Here is a 14555-nt window from a genome sequence, read left to right on the forward strand (position 1 = left end):
GGGAACGAGACCTGGAGCAGTGTGAGGGAAACGAGACCTGGAGCAGAGTGTGGGGAATGAGACCTGGAGCAGAGTGAGGAGGAATGAGTCCTGGAGCAGTGTGAGAGGAATGAGACCTGGAGCATTGTGAGGGGAATGAGACCTGGAGCAGAGTGAGGGGGAATGAGACCTGGAGCAGAGTGAGGGGAACGAGACCTGGAGCAGAGTGAGGGGAATGAGATTTGGAGCAGTGTGAGGGAGAATGAGACCTGGAGCAGTGTGTGTGGAAACGAGACCTGGAGCAGTGAGGGGAATGAGACCTGGAGCAGGTTGAGGGGAAACGTGACCTGGAGCAGTGTGAGTGGAATGAGACCTGGAGCAGTGTGAGGGGAATGAAACCTGGAGCAGAGTGAGGGGAATGAGACCTGGAGCAGAGTGAGGAGAAATGAGACCTGGAGCAGAGTGAGGGGAATGAGATTTGGAGCAGGACAAGGGGAATGAGACCTGCAGCAGGGTCACAAAGTTAAAAATCACACAACACCAGGTTATAGTCCAACAGGTTTATTTGGGATCACGAGCTTTCAGAGCGTTGCTCCTTCATCAGGTGGTTGTGGAGTATAACATCATAAGACCCAGAATTTATAACAAAAGTTTACAGTGTGATATAACTGAAATTATATATTGAAAAAGACATGGATTATTTGTTAAGTCTCTCATCTTTTAGAATGAATGTGTTGGTTTCAGTTCTTTCATATGTAACTTGCAAAACCTTTTTAAAAGTTACATTCCCAAGTGAACTTTAACGATTGGTGTCATGTCGGCCCAGATAATGTTTGAGGGTGTGAGCTTCCCTGTGTGAGGCTGTCTGTTCCACAATGTTCAGATTGATTCTAATCGAAAAAACTGATTTACAGAATCTCACATGGATTCATGCAGTTTTTGACCAAAATAAAACGTAGTTCTGCAAATACAAATCCACCCCACAAACTTATATGTGTATGTCTGCATGTGGGGATGTGTGTTTGAGGGGAGGGGGTGTGTGGTTATGAGTGTCTGTGCGAGAGTGTGTGTATGTGTGTGAGTGTGAGTGTAAAGGCATATAGGTCTGTGAGAGTGTGTGTGTGTGTCTGTATAGTGCAATGGGGTCACCTGTGGTGTGACATGAACCCAAGATCCCAGTTGACGTCATCCCGCGGGGTACCAAACTTAGCTGTCAGCCTCTGCTTGCTCACTTTGCATTGTTGCTGGTCCCGAAGTCTGCCTTGGAGGACGGCCACCTGAAGGTCCGAGGTTGAACGTCCCAGATCGCAGAAGTGTTCTCCAACTGGGAGGGAAAACCCCAACCTGGTGATTGTTATACGGTGTCCATTCATCCGGTGCCGTAGCCTCTGCTCGGTCTCGCCAATGTACCTTGCCTCAGGGCATCCTTGCCTGCAACGTATGAGATAGACAACGTTGGCCGAGTCACATGAGTACCTACTGAGGACATGGTGGGAGGTGTCCCCACGTGTCGATATTCTGATATGTCTTGAAGAGTCTACCATGACAAGGATGTATGGCACTGTGCTGAAAGCCGGGTATTTTGCCACGAACAATGACCAGTTAGAGGTTTGGTGGTTGTTTAAAGGTGAGAAGTGGAGGTGTGGGGAAGGTCTGGGTGAGGTGCTCATCCTCATTGATAATGTGTTGCAGGCCGCAAAGAACATGGCGGCTCCTGAGAAGTACAGGACAACGAAGGGCATCCTGTTGTTTGTGACCTGGAGCAGGGTGAGGGGAATGAGACCTGGAGCAGTGTGAGGGGAATGAGACCTGGAGCAGTGTGAGGGGAATGAGACCTGGAGCAGTGTGAGGGGAATGAGACCTGGAGCAGAGTGAGGGGAACGAGACCCAGAGCAGTGTGAGGCAAACGAGACCTGGAGCAGAGTGAGGGGAACGAGACCTGGAGCAGAGTGAGGGGGAATGAGACCTGGAGCAGAGTGAGGGGAACGAGACCTGGAGCAGAGTGAGGGGAATGAGATTTGGAGCAGAGTGAGGGGGAATGAGACCTGGAGCAATGTGAGGGGAATGAGACCTGGAGCAATGTGAGGGGAATGAGACCTGGAGCAGAGTGAGGGGAACGAGACCTGGAGCAGAGTGAGGGGAATGAGATTTGGAGCAGAGTGAGGGGGAATGAGACCTGGAGCAATGTGAGGGGAATGAGACCTGGAGCAATGTGAGGGGAATGAGACCTGGAGCAGAGTGAGGGGAACGAGACCTGGAGCAGAGTGAGGGGAATGAGATTTGGAGCAGAGTGAGGGGGAATGAGACCTGGAGCAGTGTGAGGGGAATGAGACCTGGAGCAGTGTGAGGGGAATGAGACCTGGAGCAGTGTGAGAGAAACGAGACCTGGAGCAGAGTGAGGGGAACGAGACCTGGAGCAGAGTGAGGGGAACGAGACCTGGAGCAGAGTGAGGGGGAATGAGACCTGGAGCATTGTGAGGGGAATGAGACCTGGAGCAGAGTGAGAGAAACGAGACCTGGAGCAGAGTGAGGGGAACGAGACCTGGAGCAGAGTGAGGGGGAATGAGACCTGGAACAGTGTGAGGGCAATGAGACCTGGAGCAGTGTGAGGGGAACGAGACCTGGAACAGTGTGAGGGCAATGAGACCTGGAGCAGAGTGAGGGGGAATGAGACCTGGAGCAGTGTGATAGAAATGAGACCTGGAGCAGAGTGAGGGGGAATGAGACCTGGAGCAGAGTGAGGGGAATGAGACCTGGAGCAGTGTGAGGGGAACGAGACCTGGAGCAGAATGAGGGGAACAAGACCTGGAGCAGTGTGAGGGGAATGAGACCTGGAGCAGAGTGAGGGGGAATGCGACCTGGAGCAATGTGAGGGGGAATGAGACCTGGAGCAGTGTGAGGGGAACGAGACCTGGAGCAGAATGAGGGGAACAAGACCTGGAGCAGTGTGAGGGGAATGAGACCTGGAGCAGAGTGAGGGGGAATGCGACCTGGAGCAATGTGAGGGGGAATGAGACCTGGAGCAGTATGAGGGGGAATGAGACCTGGAGCAGTGTGAGGGGGAATGAGACCTGGAGCAGTGTGAGGGGGAATGAGACCTGGAGCAGTGTTAGGGGAATGAGACCGGGAGTAGAGTGAGGGGGAATGAGACCTGAGCAGTGATTTGGGGAAATGAGACCTGGAGCAGCACGAGGTACCTTGGTGTGGGGAAGAAGTGGAGTGGAGGCCGGAGCCAAGTGGGATCGATGTTGGGCTGGGGCCTGGTGTAGGCTGAGCAGCTGCTGTCTGAAACTCTTTCAGGACTGCAATGTCAATCTTTGAACAATGTTATAACATTCTTATATCTAACTTCTTTTTAGACCCTGTAACTAATGTCACTACTTTCTTTTAATCCTCCCAGATTCATACTTGTACATAAGATGGTGCTATTAGAGGAAGTCATTGTAAAGACATTTCACTGTAAGCCTGTACTTCTGCAAGGTACAGAATAAAGGACAAGAGAGGATATTCTATTCTTCATGGCCTTTGCCCATGCTGTAGAGAGTCTATGGCAAAATTTACAAAATTAAACTATTCCTCATAAAACAATCTAGCGATTCCAGATATTTCTCTGGGAAGTTTCTCTGAACTGCTTTCAAAACGTTTACATTCTTCCTCAAATAAGGTGAGCAATATTAACGTCAGTACTCCAGATGTGATCTCACCAATGCTCAGAATAACTGAAACACAAGCTCCTTACCCTCTCCTATTCATTTCCTCCATCACTGATGCACAGTGTGAAAAGGAGGTGCCATCTCCCAAGGTGCAATGCAGAAACCCAACAGCACTTTCCAAACCCATAGTGTCTACATCTAAAAGGACAAGGGTAGTAGGTAGCAGCCCCTGCACGTTCCCCTCCAAGCCTCTCAGCATCTTGACTTGGAAATATATCACAATTCCTTACTTACCAACTTTAAGTACATTTAAGTCATCATTGGACAAGCATAAGGACGTACATGGAATAGTGTAGGTTAGATTGGTATGACAGGTCAGTGCAACATCAAGGGCCGAAGGGCCTGTACTGCGCTGTAATGTTCTATGTTTTATGTCCTTCACTGCTGCTGGTTCAAAATCCTGGAATTCCCTCCCTAACAGATTGTGGGTCTACCCAGAGAATGTGGACTGCAGCAGTTCATGATGCAGAGATGCTGGCGATGGACTGGGGTGGACAAGATCACAAGTCAGGAGTGTGGTGCTGGAAAAGCGCAGCAGGTCAGGGCAGCATCCGAGGAGCAGGAGAATCGAGGTTTTGGGCAAAAGCTCTTCATCAGGAATGAGGCTGGGAGTCGAGAGGGTGGAGAGATAAATGGGAGCGGGGTGCAGCTGGGGAGGGAAGATGGCTGAGAGTGCAATAGGAAGATGGTGGTGGGGGTGATGGTGGTATATGGGAAGGAAGTTGGACGGGTAGAACAGGTCATGACGGCGGTGCTGAGTTAGAAGGTTGGATCTAGGGTAAGGTGGGGGAAGGGGAAATGAAGAAACTGGGGGAATCCACATCGATGCCATGGGGCTGGAGGGTCCCAAGGTGGAAGGTGAGACATTCTTCTTCCAGGTGGTTACGGAATGGCAATGGAGGAAGCCCAGGGCCTGCATATCCTTGGCGGAGTGGGAGGGAGAATTGACAATAGACAATAGACAATAGGTGCAGGAGTAGGCCATTCTGCCCTTCGAGCCTGCACCACCATTCAATATGATCATGGCTGATCATCCTTAATCAGTATCCTGTTCCTGCATTATCTCCATAACCCTTGATTTCACTATCCTTGAGAGCTCTATCCAACTCTTTCTTAAATGAATCCAGAGACTGGGGCAGAGCATTCCACACAGCCACCACTCTCTGGGTGAAGAAGTTTCTCCTCATCTCTGTCCTAAATGGTCTACCCCGTATTTTTAAGCTGTGTCCTCTGGTTTGGCACTCACCCATCAGCGGAAACATGTTTCCTGCTTCCAGAGTGTCCAATCCTTTAATAATCTTATATGTCTCAATCAGATCCCCTCTTAGTCTTCTAAACTCAAGGGTATACAAGCCCAGTCGCTCCAGTCTTTCACCGTAAGGTAGTCCCACCATTCCAGGAATTGACCTCGTGAATCTACACTGCACTCCTTCAATAGCCAGAATGTCTTTCCTCAAATTTGGAGACCAGAACTGCACACAATACTCCAGGTGTGGTCTCAGCAGGGCCCTGCACAGCTGCAGAAGAACCTCTTTGCTTCTATACTCAATCCCTCTTGTTATGAAGGCCAGCATGCTATTAACCTTCTTCACTACCTGCTGTACCTGCATGCTTACCTTCATTGACTGGTGTACAAGAACACCCAGATCTCTCTGTACTGTCCCTTTACCTAAATTGATTCTATTTAGGTAGTAATCTGCCTTCCTGTTCTTGCCACCAAAGTGGATAACCATACATTTATCCACATTAAACTGCATCTGCCATGCATCTGATCACTCACCTAACCTGTCCAGATCACCCTGTAATCTCCTAACATCCTCCTCACATTTCACCCTGCCACCCAGCTTAGTATCATCAGCAAATTTGCTAATGTTATTACTAATACCATCTTCTATATCATTCGGCCATGGGACAGTGAGGTTGATTGGTGCAGGTGTCCTGGAGTTGTTCTCTGAAACGCTCTGTGAGTAGGCGTCCTGTCTCCCCAATGTAGAGGAGACCGCATCGGGAGCAATGGATACAGTAAATGACATGTGGAAGTGCAGGTGAAACTCTGATGGATGTGGAAGGCTCCTTTGGGGCCTTGGACGGAGGTAAGGGGAGATGTGGGCGTAGGTTTTGCAATTCCTGCAATGGCAGGGGAAGGTGCCGGCATTGAAGGTGGATTGTTAGGAACATGGACCTGACCAGGTAGTTGTGGAGGGAACGGTCTTCACAGAAAGTGGATAGGGGTGGGGAAGGAAATATACCTCTGCTGGCGGAGTCCGTTTGTAGGTGGTGGAAAATGATGTGATGTATACAAAGGTTGGTGGGGTGGAATGTGAGGACTAGGGGGTTCTGTCCTTGTTGCAGTTGGAAGGATGGGGTTCAAGGGCAGAGGTGCGGGAAGTGAATGAGATGGGTTCAAGGACGTCATCAACATGGGACAGGAAATTGTAGTCTTCAAAGAAGGAGGCCATCTGGCATGTTCTTTGTTGGAACTGGTCTTTGTTGGAACAGATGTGGCAGAGACAGAGGAATTGGGAATAATGGATAGTGTTTTTACAGGAGGCAGGGTGGGAGGAGGTGTAGTCCAGGTTGGCTGTGGGAGTCAGTGGGTTTGTAGAAAATGTCAGTGTTGAGTCGGTCCCCAATGATGGAGATGGAGAGGTCCAGGAAAGGGAGGGAGGTGTCTGAGATGGTCCAGGTGAATTTAAGGTTGGTGAAGTTGATGAACTGTTCAACCTCCTCGCGGGAGCACGAGGTGGCACCAATGCAGTCATCAATGTAGCGGAGGAAAAGGTGGGAAGTGGTGCCAGTGTAACTACGGAAGATGGACTGTTCCACATAACCATTAAATTAACAGGCATAGCTGGGGCCCATGCAGGTGCCCATGGCTACTCCTTTCAACTGGAGGAAGTGGGAGGATTCAAGGGAGAAACTATTGAAGGTGAGGACCAGTTCAGCCAAATGAATGAGTGTCAGTGGAAGGGTACTGGTGGGGACACCGGGACAGGAAGGTCCAAAAGCTTGGAGGCGTTCATCATGACGGATGGAGATGTATAGGGAGTGGATGTCCATGGTGAAGATGAGGTGTTGGGGCTCAGGGAAATGAAAGTCTTAGAGGAGGTGGAGGGTGTGGGTGATGTCCCTGGACCGAACATAGATGGGGAGTTCCTGGACCAGAGGGGATATTGGGGGGGGGGGGGGGGGTAATAGGACAGTATCGAGGTAGGTGGAGATGAGTTCAGCCAGAGCAGGCTGAGACGATGGGTCGGCCAGAGTGGTCAGGCTTGTGGATCTTGGGGAGGAGGTAGAAACTGGGCAGTGTGGGGTTCCTGGACTATGAGGTTGGAAGCTGTGGGTGGGAGATTCCCTGAGGTGATGAGGTTGTGTACGGTCTGGGAGATGATAGCTTGGTGATGGGAGGTGAGGTCATGGTCAAGGGAGCACTAGGAGGAGGTGTCTTCAAGTTGGTGCCTGGCTTCAGTGGTGTAGAGATCAGTACGCCAGACTACCACTGTGCCCCCATTGTCTCCTGGTTCAGGAGATCAGAATTCACACGACACCAGGTAATAGTTCATCAGATTTATTTGAAATCACAAGCTTTCGGAGCGCTGCTCCCTTGTCAGGTGAAGTCACTGTAACCTGGTGTCATGTGACTTCTGACCTTGTCTGTAGTTCAGGAAGGTAGCTCACTCCCAGCAGACTGGAGAACCAAATCTGTCATTTCTCTGTGATGTTTGACCTTATTCCCATGACCATCCCAAATGAACCACAGATCTTATTAACTCAAATTGCATGAAATCTAAACATAAAAACAATGCAAACACCATCAGAAACTATATAATGTACCATTTAGTCATGGAGTCATAGAGGTGTACAGCACGGTTCAACTTGTCCATGCTGACCAGATACCCAAACCTAATCTAGTCCCATGTGCCAGCGCTTGACCCATATCCCTCTAAACCCTTCCTATTCAAATACCCATCCAAATACCTTTTAAATGTTGTCATTGTATAAGCCTCCACCACTTCCTCTGACAACTCATTCCATTCACGTACCACCCTCTGCGTGAAAAAGTTGCCCCTAAGGTCCCTTTTATATCTTTCCCCTCTCACCCTAAACCTATGCCCTCTAGTTCTGAGCTCCCCCACCCCAGGAAAAAGACGCTGTCTATTTATCCTATCAGTGCCTCTCTGTTCTACTTCACAAAGCTGTGTTTACACTCTTTGACCTGTATGTTCCTTGCTTACTATGATCTGACTGTACTGCTTGTAATCAAAGCTTTTCACTGTACTTAGGCACACATGATAATAAATAAATAAATCAAATGAACCATCCTAATATATATACCCTTCACTTGGGATGTGTACGTTCCCTTCATAGGTTCCTTCACATCCCCACTAGTGATACAAAGTGACATTCCCATTTTGTATACTTTTGGAAGTGCTTGCTCAGTTGCCTTTGCTCAGTTGTAAAAAAAAATATGGTTTAGTGAACAATTTGATTGTGATTAGTCTGACAATGGGATTTCTGAAAGACTGCCAGGAATTAAGGATACATGTTTAGAATCAACTTCTCGATCAATAATAAAAATTGATTTTAAATAGCGATGTTATTCTTGGCTCAGTGTTTGATTTCTTAGTTCTGCATCGGGTTGAAGTTCTGCTCCACAGACACTGAAACTGTGTGTAATCTTGGCTTACACTCTGAGGCAGGTGCTGTCTTTCAGATGCCTGTTAATGTAAGGCCCAGTTCACTACCTCTCTGGGTGGCTGCAGCATTAGTCATGAGAACAAGAGAGAGAGAGAGAGAGACATTCCCTATTTTAGGAAGATGTAAATGAACATACAAACTAGGAACCGCATGCATCCCTTCTCGCCTGCTCCATCATTCAACAAGATCATGGCTGATCTGATTTTAACCTCAACTCTGCATTTCTGCATATCCCCAATAATTTTTCATCCCCTTGGTCAACAAGAATCTATCTATCTCTGCCTCCAAAATATTTAAAGATTCTGCATCCATTGCCTTTAGAGGAGACAAATTCTAAAAATTTACAACTCTCTGAGGGAAAATATTTTTCCTCATCTCTGTCTTAAATGGGTGGCCCCTCATTTTTAACTCTGACCCTTAGTTCCACGTTCTCCCACAAAAGGAAACGTCCTTTCAACATCCACTCGGTCAAGTCCCCTCAGAATTTTATATGCTTCAATTAAGTCATCTCTGACTGTTCTAAACTGCAGAGGATACAGGCCCAGCTTGTCCAGCCTTTCCTCTGAAGGCATTCTGCTCATTCCAGGTATTAGGCTTGTAAACCTTCTGTGAACTGTTTCCAAAGCATTAACATTCTTCTGTAAGTACGATGCCCAGTACTTTACACAGTGCTCCAGATTTGGCTCCACCAATGCTCTATATAACTGAAGCATAACCGTCCAACTCTTGCATTCAATTCCCCACACAATGAAACATTCTATTAATTTTTCTGATTGCTCGCTGTACCACAGACTAACCTCTGTGACTCATGCACCGGGACCCACAAATCTCTCTATATCTCAGAATCCTGCAACCTCTCATCATTTAGATAATCAAGAGACAAAAGTTAAGAGCAGCTTTAATTTGACACTTCTACCATATACAACTGAGACAGTAAAAATGAGACAGCGTTCCTCCAGGACCAAGGTGCCAAACGGACAGCACAATCATACAGAGGGCAGCATAAAGTGCACAAGAAATGCAAAACACACAAGACAGCCCAGTAAGTCCTGACATATCGAGACAATAGGCACAATGGTGAACAAATTACAGTGTAATAAAGGAATGATAATTAATAAAACATTGTTCTAGCAGCAATTCAAAGATGTGGAAAGAGTTTCAGATGGAATAGAGTCTGATCATACAGTGTGAAGGAGTAATATGCTTCTTTTTAAATTCTTTCTGCCAAATTGCCAGTTTCATTTTTTCACATTATACTCCATTTGCCCAATTTTTTTCCCACTCACTTAATTGATCCAGGTCCCATTGTAGATTCCTTATATCCTCTTCACAATTCACTCTCTGACCGTAACTCCTGTCCTTTCATCCACATCAATTATAAAGATTGAGGCAGTTGGGAAATGGGGACTTACTGGACTAATGCTTGGAATTAGGAAAAGCTGGACAAGCAAGGCTTGTTCAGAAAAGTAAGAGGAGTCTGATTAGCTGTGGGAAGAATGCTTCCTCTTATGAGACCACCAGGGCCAGGGGTCACTGTTTCAAGAGAAGGAGATGCACATTTAAGACAGAGATGAGGAGAAAAATCTTTTCTGAGGATTGTGAGTGTTTAAAACTCTCTTCCTCAAAAGGTAATGGGAGCAGAGTCATAGAGATGTACAGCACAGAAACAGACCCTTCAGTCCAACTTGTCCACGCTGACCAGGTATCCCAAGTCAATCCACCTGCCAGCACCCGACCCATATTCCTCTAAACCTTCCTATTCGTATACCCATCCAGATGCCTTTTAAATGTTTTAATTGTACCAGCTTCCACCACTTTCTCTGGCAGCTCATTCCATACACGTATGGAATGCGTGAAAAAGTTGCCCCTTAGGTCTCTTTTTTATCTTTCCCCTCTCACCCTAAACCTATGCCCTCTAGCTCTAGACTCCCCCACCCCAGGGAAGAGACATTGTTTATTTATCCTAACCATGTCCCTCATGATTTTATAAACCTCTATAAGGTCACCCCTCAGCCTCCGACGCTCCAGGGAAAACAGCCCCAGCCTCTTCAACCTCTCCCTATAACTCAAACGCTCCAACCCTGGCAACACCCTTGTAAATCTTTTCTGAAACCTTTCAAGTTTCACAACATCTTTCCGATAGGAAGGAGACCAGAATTACACGCAATATTCCAACAGTGACCTAACCAATGCCCTGTACAGCTGCAACATGACCTCCCAACTCCTGTACTCAATACTCTGACCAATAAAGGAAAGCATACCAAATGCCTTCTTCACTATCCTATCTACCTGCGACTCCACTTTCAAGGAGCTATGAACCTGCACTCCAAGGTCTCTTTGTTCAGCAACACTCCTTTCAGCATTTTTAAGGTAGAGGTAGATAGATTCTTGATAAGCGAGTGGGGGAAAGTTTATCGGAGGAAGACAGGAAAGTGGAGTAACCAGATCAGCCATCATTAAATCCAATGATGGTGTAAGCTTTAGGGGTCATAGCCTCCCCCAGTTCCTGATTCGTATGTTCTCACAAGAGAGGCATTGGCTGACATCGATACCTGAGCTGTCAACATTGATCACTCAGTCACCAATAAGGAAGTGGTGAATGTGGGTACAATTACAACAACTAAAAGATATTTTGGATAAGGACATGAGTAGAAATAGTTTGGAGTGATATGGGCTAGGAGCAGGCAGGTGGGACTAGTTTAGTTTGGGATAATGTTCAGCATGAACTGGTTGGACCAAAGGATCTGTTTCCGTGGTGTATGACTCGATGATCACTGATCCCTGAGTCACCAGCATTGAACCTCAATCACCATTAATGATTCTCAGCCTCCATTATTGCTGATCAGGAGATCCCCATGTTAAAGTGCTGCCTGTGACACACCTCCCTTTTTAAACCAAAGATTTATGAACCAATGTCACAGTGCCAAGATGCCCCAAGGAGTTGTACAGCAAATGAAATTCCTTTGAAATGTAGCCACTGTTGTCAGGCAGGACTTTAAATTCAATTGAGAAATCCACTTTATAAAGCTGGTCTCAGTAATTGTGACTATGATAACTGTCACTGATTGTCAGAAAAATTCATTTGGTTCACTAATGTCCTGCAAAGAAGGAAATCTGCCATCCTTACCCAATCTGGCCTACATGTGACTCCTGACCCACCGCAATGTAGTTGACTGTTAACTATCCTCCGAACTGGCTGGGTAAGCCACTCAAATGATTCAAGATGGGCAATAAATATTGGTCTTACTGGTGATGCCTTCCTCCCATCAAAGAATAAAAATTAAAAATTACCGCACGGGTGAAGCCTCACAAAATTCAATGGTTATTAATAGTTAGATAACTGTTTTAGTAATGTTGGTCAGGACGTTAGGGAGAAGATGCCTGTCCTTCTTCAAAATAGTCAACATAGGATCTTTTGCATCTCGCCAAGAGGCCAGTCCAGGTGCTAGTTAACATCTCATCCAAAAGGTGGACCTCTGATTTTGACGCACTCCTTCAGAGCTGCACTGGAGTGGCAGACTCAGCTTGGTGCTCAGTTATTCTGGATGGGACATGATCCCACTGACCTTCCGTCATTCAGATGCAAGACCACCACTCAGCCACTGCAACTTTGTGATAGCTGCATTCATTACTGTTCCTACCTCATCATTACCCCTTTCAACCCTGCACTGTTTCTGTTTAGGCGCAAATGAGATGCTGGAGATCAGAGTCCAGAGTGTGGTGCTGGAAAAGCATAGCAAGTCAGGCAGCATCCAAGGAGCACCACACTCTCAACAGTGTTTCTGTTTAGTCAGTCTGCTTGTCAGGCAATAGTCTGGGGGAAAGTGAGGATTACAGATGCTGGAGACTAGAGTCGAGAGTATGGAACCAGATTTAACCTAATTAAACATTGAGAGGACCGAAGACCTGATGATCTATATACTGTGGTGTGGTCTGTATGTTGTGGTGGTCTGAATGCAGGTTGGGCTGGGTGCTAGTGTAGTCTATGTATATGTGTTGGGGTGGTCGATACTTCGGAGTGGTCTAGGTGCTGGGCTGATCGACATACTGGGGTGTGATGGTCTGCAGGCTGGGGAGGTTTATATTTTGGAGTGGACTCTATCCCAGGAAGGTTTATATATTTTGGGGTGGTCAATCTGTGAGAGCGGTGAGTGGGCTGGGGCAGTCACTAAGCCTGGCTAGTCTATGTATTGGCACGGGGTAGTCTTACTGGATGATGGGATAATGTATACTCTGCGGGCTGGGGGTGGTATAACTGTAAGTCAATATGACATTTCAACTTAAATATTTTGTGCTGTCATGCTATTGAGGGCGGTGGGATTAGATAGTTTTACATTTGTAAAGTAAGTTTTGATTTTTCTTTTGGTTTCGTTTGACTACTCCCCGTTCCGCAGAAGGGTTAAAGTATACTTCCTCTGGAGATACACGCTTTCCTCCTCTTCCGCTCAATTAATTTCTTCCAGAGAGCCTCCTTCCCCCCTGCTGCTTTCCCCCCATATCTCTTTCCATTCCGCCCCACCCCACTCCACTTTTAATATCCTCCTTCAGCAATTTACTCACTCGCTCGCTGTTCATTTGTTGTTTTCAGCCGAGGCCTGAGGATTTGAATCAGCTGGCTCGTTGGTCTAGGGGTATGATTCTCGCTTAGGGTGCGAGAGGTCCCGGGTTCAAATCCCGGACGAGCCCTTGTTTTGGGCTGTGAGCATTAATGTTTAATTTCGATTTATTCAAGACGAAAGTCTATAGTTTTATTTGGTAAGGAGTAAATTGTTTTTTAAAAAAAAATACCATTTTTATATTACTTTACCTAAATAATAAAAGCTAATCTGGGATGTGTAATGACATTGGATGCAATGCGAGAATCGTACATCTGAAAGTACGTGGGGGAAGAGAGGAAAATGGGGCGTGAGCTGGGGCCGAGGGACTGGGTGTAGACCCGGAACTGGGACTTCAATACATTGTTGGTAAAAACTGGCTGCAGATGCTGGAAACCAGATTCTGGATTAGTGGTGCTGGAAGAGCACAGCAGTTCAGGCAGCATCCGAGGAGCAGAAAAATCGACGTTTCGGGCAAAAGCCCTTCATCAGGAATAATCAGTACATTGTTGCTGTGCATTGTTGACATTGTTACATCGTCAGTGTTACACTGATGTTGTTACATTGTATCCAGGGCAACGCCGGCAGTTCCCAAACTCCTGTTTCTCCCCCACAGACTCACACCCTTCACCCATTCTCGTTTCAAGTGATATGCTTTGAATTATAGCCCGGCCTTTTGTACTCCTGGCAGTGAGGCCTCAAGAGGCAGTTTGGCAAAAACAAAAGTCATCCGAGGTGCGCCGCAGCGGAGCGAACACCAGTTAGGAGCTGGAGGACTGAAGTTGAGAACTGTTTAGAGGAACACAAGAAACACCTAACACTATGGAAGGCTAAAAATGGGATTAGAATAGATAGAAACAAACAAAAACGGAAATTGCTGGAGAGATTCAGGTCTTGCAGCATCTGCGCAGAGAAAATAGCATTAACATTTCAGCCGCGATAGCAGTTCCGAAATTCAATACGTTGACTGTTTCATCTCCGCAGATACTCCCAGACTTTAAGAGTTTCTCCAGCAGTTTCCGTTTCTGTATATTCTAGAATCTGCAACTCTTGGTTTAAGGTTAGAATAGATGGATTTTGAGGACCAGCATAGACAAAATGGAACAAACGGCCTCTTTCCTTACTTTAAAAACTCTTACGATTCTCTATATCCCCTCAGAGCCAATTCTGTCATTCAATGGGATCATGCCTGATCAATTACTCCATATAGGTGAAAGTGAGGACTGCAAATGCTGGAGATCAGAGTGGTGCTGGAAAAGCACAGCAGGTCAGGCAGCATCTGAGAAGCAGGAAAGTCGATGTTTTGGGCAGGAGCCCTTCATCAGGACATGCCTACCATCCCAATAATCTTTCACCATCTTTTTTTTTCTCAAGAATCCATTTACCTCTGATTTAAAAACATTATTGAGGAAATGGTATTGAAGAGGTAATTGGCTGTGCTTCAGAATGTTGGAGACCAAAAGAACTGCATTTGCTGGAATCCAAGCAGGATTCCAACACAGCAATCCAGGCGGCATTCGGAGGTGGAGATGGGTTACACCCAAAACCTTGACTTCTCCACCTCCTGATG

The 14555-nt window shown here is 46.8% G+C and overlaps 1 long non-coding RNA gene and 1 other non-coding gene across 2 annotated transcripts; one reads left to right on the forward strand and one right to left on the reverse strand.

The window, feature by feature from the left end:
• Positions 1-524: 524 nt before the first annotated feature.
• LOC140480981 (uncharacterized) lies at positions 525-13217 on the reverse strand. The gene is made up of 2 exons (XR_011961443.1): positions 12951-13217; positions 525-1410 (listed from the first exon to the last, which is right to left on the reverse strand). It is a non-coding gene; the product is annotated as an uncharacterized lncRNA (long non-coding RNA).
• Positions 13005-13076, forward strand: trnap-agg (transfer RNA proline (anticodon AGG)). The gene has a single exon. It is a non-coding gene; the product is annotated as a tRNA-Pro (tRNA).
• Positions 13218-14555: the final 1338 nt, after the last annotated feature.

Source organism: Chiloscyllium punctatum, chromosome 9 (genome assembly GCF_047496795.1).
Source record: "Chiloscyllium punctatum isolate Juve2018m chromosome 9, sChiPun1.3, whole genome shotgun sequence".
In the NCBI taxonomy this organism is placed as follows: Eukaryota; Metazoa; Chordata; class Chondrichthyes; order Orectolobiformes; family Hemiscylliidae; genus Chiloscyllium; species Chiloscyllium punctatum.